This window comes from Lissotriton vulgaris, chromosome 4_1 (assembly GCF_964263255.1).
Source record: "Lissotriton vulgaris chromosome 4_1, aLisVul1.2, whole genome shotgun sequence".
Classification (NCBI taxonomy): Eukaryota; Metazoa; Chordata; class Amphibia; order Caudata; family Salamandridae; genus Lissotriton; species Lissotriton vulgaris.
The window spans coordinates 1,136,429,935-1,136,435,934 of record NC_141691.1 but is presented as its reverse complement, the minus strand read 5'-3'; positions in this window follow the sequence as shown (position 1 = coordinate 1,136,435,934).

The following is a 6,000-nucleotide window of genomic DNA, read 5'->3' as shown; positions in this document are numbered from 1 at the left end:
TAAATACTGTATTTGGGAGTCTACCCTGGGCAATGTAATACTGAGCCCTGGATGCACAATGGAATAGTGTTGAATGCCAGCAAAATACTCTCTCAACGAACACAAAAGGAGTAGAATTAGATCCCTTCACACATCTCCCTAAGCACAAAATTAACCATTAAGCATTAACTGTTGGATGAGAATGTGAAAGAAAAACCATCAAAAATTTTTCTGTCCACTAGGTGGCACCTTGGCGCCTAAGTCAGCTCTCCTAGTGAGGAGATGCACTTGAGAAAGCGCTGTTGTTTTCACTTGCCAGCCCACCTTCCCACAGAACACCACAGAGATATTCAGGCAGAATCCCATGCGTCGATCCTCTCCTCAAAGGACCGGGGTGAGTAACACAAGTCTCGCTCACAGGTTGCCAACAGGGTGCACTGTAAAATATACCGCAGATGAAATACCGCTGATGCTGGGAACACTTGACTCTTCAATTCACTCGCGCTGAGGGAAACACGGATACTAACGCGGGACGGAACGCTCTACTGTTGCCTCAGGGGCGCTTCTCTGACGAGCGCTTCCGTTGAAAGGGTGTACAGTCAGACAGAACGAAACTTCCCCACAGCCTTATCATCCGTAACAACAGCAATTAGGCGCTTCAGTGACAGACGCTCCGAGCGCTTCAGATGAAAGGGCGTTGAACGGAGCTACAGTTGCCACACACTTTTTGTCATTAACAGCAGCAGGCAATTAAGCGCTTCAGAGATAGACAGTCCGTAGCTAAGGTGCTCAGTCAGTTTAAATGGAGCTCAAACTTCCCACGCCGGTCATACGTAAACGACCGGGAGGCACATTTAAACGCGCTGAAGATCGCTGCTCCAGACTGCAGTGACTATGCTTTCCCCAAACACGCTAATTCTAGCGCTATTGATGCTCTGTACATGCACATTGACAGTCTTTATTATTCCTTCCTTAAAGTCACTCACCGCAGGTCTAATTTTTCCCTGTGTCCTTTTCCTGCCCTACTCCGCGTTGCCAAAGACTCCTTCTTCGCCGAGTCTACTTCCCACCGCACTTCCACGGCTATCGCGTAGGGACAGTTAATCTTCCGCTTCATTTTGCCGTCACTCACCGCTGTTCTCTTCTCTGCCAGTGCGGCCTTTTCCTGCTTCTTTTGTTTTTCCCGTGCCGCAGAAGACTCAAAGTTCATGAAGGATACCTCTATTCTTCAAGATTACACCAAACACGTTGTGATGGTTTTTTTTCCCTTCCTTACTGTTTGCGTGTTGAGGTCGTTGTCGTGCTTCACCCTCGTCGCCAGTGTGGTGTTTACCCCAAGGATGACGGACACGGCGTAGGGGTAAACAAGAGTCTCTATTAAGGTCCGTAGCTTCAGACACAACAACCTCAGCCACAGCTCGCTGCCACAACAGGTGACAGCCCATTCACTGCCGCGGCGTTCGCCTTAGAATCCTGGCCGCGGTGGCATTCTATGTGATGTCACCGCGAGCAGTACCATCATTAGAAGTGCATAGTGAGGGGGGCAACGCAGCGTGTGGAAGATACCACAGTGATGTCTGTGTGAGTGCAGGGTGAGCAGTGTGCCTGTGTGAGTGCAGGGTGAGTGATGTCTGTGTGAGTGCAGGGTGAGCAGTGTGCCTGTGTGAGTGCAGGGTGAGTGATGTCTGTGTGAGTGCAGGGTGAGCAGTGTGCCTGTGTGAGTCCAGGGTGAGTGATGTCTGTGTGAGTGCAGGTTGAGCAGTGTACCTGTGTGACTCCAGAGTGAGTGATGTGGATGGGTGAATGCTGGCTTAGTAATGTGTCAGGGAAGGGTGAGTAATGGGTCTATGAGTGCAGGGTGACTGTGCCTATGTGAATGCAGGGAGAGAGATGTATCTGTGCAAGTGCAAAGAGACTTTTCTGGCTACTCCCAGAGATGTATTCACCAAGTCAACTCTTTCTCAAATGTGCTTGAGAATGCACCATTTGCCCACTCTTTTTTCAAAATGTTCTCGTGGGAGAACCCCCCGAACCCCTCATAGGTGGTTCGGCCTCGCTTGCTGCACTTGCTCGCCACAGTGCAGTATTTACGCCCCACCACTTTCAAATGTCACCAGCCGCCGAGACGCCTAATGCTCAGACTTACCGAGAGTTATCTGGCAGTACGTCTAAAACGTCCCGCCATCTTGTGTTTGGGGGCTGCAGTCTATCTCCCATAGAAGCATCATTGCAGTCACTTAGTCAGCTTAATGCACTTTGACAACCACGTTTTTGTTTCTTCTTTTGCGGCAATAAAGTTTTTACTAATGGACTTGTAGTCCAAGGACAATGCAGTGTTTAATGACCAGAACAAGATGAGGATTTGTCGACATGGGATTCATTTGGTGTCATGCTCCGTTTCATGTATGTCGGAATTAATGCTACATTTGGTTCTTTATTGTTATGTCCACCTTTTCTCATCGGAGCCAGTCAACTGTTATCTACACATTTGGCTTTGTGTATGATATAGCACCCACTTCGCAAGGACCATGGTTGACACCTTGCTACACAAGTTATGGTGCATTTTCATTAAGATCTACTTTTGGTGCACACAATTGTCTATTGTTTCACCTGCAAAGTTACGGATGCTGCTGTGCCCTGTGACATTTACAGCTACGTATCGAATATGGGTTGGTCATTGCTCAGGGTCTCTTAGCTTCAGTTTGCAAATCTGTGGTGTGTTTATTTATGGCATTCATATTGTTCAAGCTATGACTCTACGTTTTCCATTTGTATCAGCAACATGTTTTAGGTGGCGTGCACTGTTCCTGTGTGCTCAGAGTAGCACTTCTCTGGTTGTTTTTGTCTATCTTTCAAAAGCCCATAGTCTGCAGATAATTAGTATGACGTATCGTTCACCTAGGTGGGGCACAGTTCACTAGTGTTCTACAGTTAATAAAATTGTATTTGTATTATCTATGCTACAGTTTTGTTTGTAGTTATGCCACAATGAAGGTTCTCTTACATAAGGGTTGTCCTAGTCTTATAGTGGGTGGTCATCACAGTTGATCCCTTAAAGGAGGGATGGGTTTGGGGCAATGGTAATAGCTCCATCACAGTTCTATCCCTTCCGTCAGGGATGGGGTTGGGTTTGTCCCAGTTAGTGACCTCTATATGGAGGTAGGCATATGAGTGTGATACTATACACACAGTCTTTTTTATCCTGACACTAGGTTGGGTTATGGGATTTTTCCCATGTACATGTACAAAGGTACATGTTTTGGCGTAGACCGTTACACAAGGTTGGGTTGTGGGTTCAACCCCACTTACATGTACAAAGGTACAACCCTGCTTAGGGTGTGAGTTATGGGTGCTAGCCTCATACACAGTTTCCATGGGTCTCCGTCCCATATATTTGTTTGTTTCCTTGCAGTTGGGATCGGTGTTGCAGGGTGTGTTGCCCTTTGCTTCACTCTACATGAAGTTACAAAGTGTTTACGCTACTAAATGTTTTATTAATTCTGCATGGGGGAGGATCGGGATATTGATACTTTTGTATGCTGCATTTTATCCATCCTTTCTTGTTTTATTGTTCACTCTCTTGAGATGTTTTGCTATATGTTGCATCCCTGAGTTAAGAACACTACTGCTTTATTGTGCATTGTTATTCTCTTGAAGTTTTGTCATTTTTGTTTTTATTTCAAGGAAAGGGATAATGTTATATCCTCTATATTATATTCACATGTAAACCAGCCTAGGTCCTCTTAGCTGCTCAGCCAGAGTGTGAGTTGGATAGGGAATGTTGGAGTGACTGTGATGCGTGGAATGCCTGGGTGCATGAGTGGATGAGTGGTGACAGTTAAAGATGGGCTGAGCAGCAAGGCAGACTGCTCCTGGTGACCAGAGCTGGCTGGACAAAGAAAGATGTTAACTCGACATGGAACTAATAAAGAAGATTTGGAAATACTACAAGGCTACCTGTGTCTCTATGTACAGGGCACAACAAAAGTACTATTTTATTGAATGATTTTCTCATTTTATTACAAGTGAAGAAAATAGTGCTAAGACCGCCTATAATTGGCCATGTTCCATCCTGTCAGTAAACACATTACTAATGTCCACATGATTACCATAATGCATACATCTTAATTACTGGATTAGATGGTAACGTGCCAAAATCCTATAAACCCCTAGTCTACTAAAATTGCGGCTATTGTCGCAAAATATTCATTGCAATACTTTCAACATCACCACTCTTCCCTAAAGTTTCACAAAAATGCATATTTGCAAATGCCATAGGACCAATAGGAACCCGTCTTCTGGACAAGTGATAGAAAAGTCATTTTTCTCATCCCACTTTGGGTGCGATCTTTTATTCCCCAGCTTTGACCACTACAGGAAGGCTGCTAAGATAACAATGTACGCCTTAATGGCGACAAGACGGAGCTTTTAGTCATCGGTAAATCCTTTTGTGACTGGTCACCTGAGTGGTGGCCAACTGAACTGGGTGCAATTCCTTCTCCATCGGAATCAGTCAGGAACCTCGGAGTTATGCTTGATGCTGATCTCTCTTTTAAATACCAGGTCAGCAAAGTCACGGGTAGATGCTACAGCATACTCAAAACTCTTCGCAAAATCCTCGACCTTCTTCCCATCAACGCTAGGAGAAGCCTCATCCACGCATTAGTCACACCTCATCTTGACTACGGTAATGCCCTGCTCTTAGGTTTAAGTAGGAAAGGCTTACACCAACTGCAGTGTGTACAAAACGGTGCTGCACGCCTGGTTCTCAATCTGCCCCGCAGAGCATCTGGGAAGTTGGCTCTGTCAAGACTTCACTGGCTCCCCATCAGGGAGCGTATTAAGTTCAAAGCACTTTGCTTTGCCCACCGCATTGCCCAAGGAAAGGGTCCAAGATACCTGCAAAAGCTCCTAACCATCCATCGCCCCATACGGAACCTGAGATCGGCCGGAGCAATGCTGTTTAAACTCCCTCACATTCGCAAGGCCAGGATGGGAGGCCGTTCCTTTATGTTTTTGGCAAGTAAACACTGGAACGAACTGCCCATAGATCTTCGTATGGAGCCCTCAGAAACAAGATTCCATTCAAAACTTAAAACCCATCTTTTCCCTGTTAACTACAACTAGTGTTTCTAGCTTAATTTTCCCCCTCCTTCCGGTCTTCTGCCTTCTAGGTTCTTACAGCAATTTATAGCGCGGGGACACACTGTTTTAGTGTAACCAGGCGCTCTAGAAATGGCTATATTATTATTTTTTTAATTTAGAGAAAATAGTGAAACTCTTGTTCGACATTCAACCCAAACTCTACCGTATGTAGGAGGGAAATCCATTTACATTCTGTTTGCCGTAACCGGAGTTCCCTATCTCCACCTCTATTGCTTGCTTCAACTGCGTCTATCCCCAAAAACCTAAATGGAAGCTCACTCCCTCCTTCACATCTGTGACCTGATAATGGGTAAGACAAATCTTTCTTTTTTAACGCTCCCAAGTGTTCAGCAATTCTGACCCTTAACTCCCTAATGGGACTACCAATTCAATTCAATTCAATTACTTTATTCGATTTTCACCTGGTTAAAAATCATAAAAGCAGTTCATACAAAAATTTCACATTACAAATACATATAATAAATAGTATAAAAACGGTATTAAATCAAGTTTGGGTGATTAATCGATAATTGATGAATTCATGGTAGGTTCCGTGATTTTACAACACTTTTTAAAAACATCGACATAAAACTAATACATAAAGGGTTTCCTAGTTGTTGGAGATTTAAATAAGCCGGCCTACATTGCCTCCAAGCCCCACCTCTTAAATAGGATTTCAGCCATCTTGCACACTCTTTTTTATACAGTTTGCAGAATAGTACAAGATGGAAGGTCAACTGGGTGGATATGTTATCACATGGACATGGGGCCAAAGTTCTATTCCAGTCATTTTTCTCCGGATATGAGACCAGGCGGTGGAAGATATTAAACCTGAATCTAGTCAGGACAAAGCGTTCAAATCCCAAGGTGATGAAA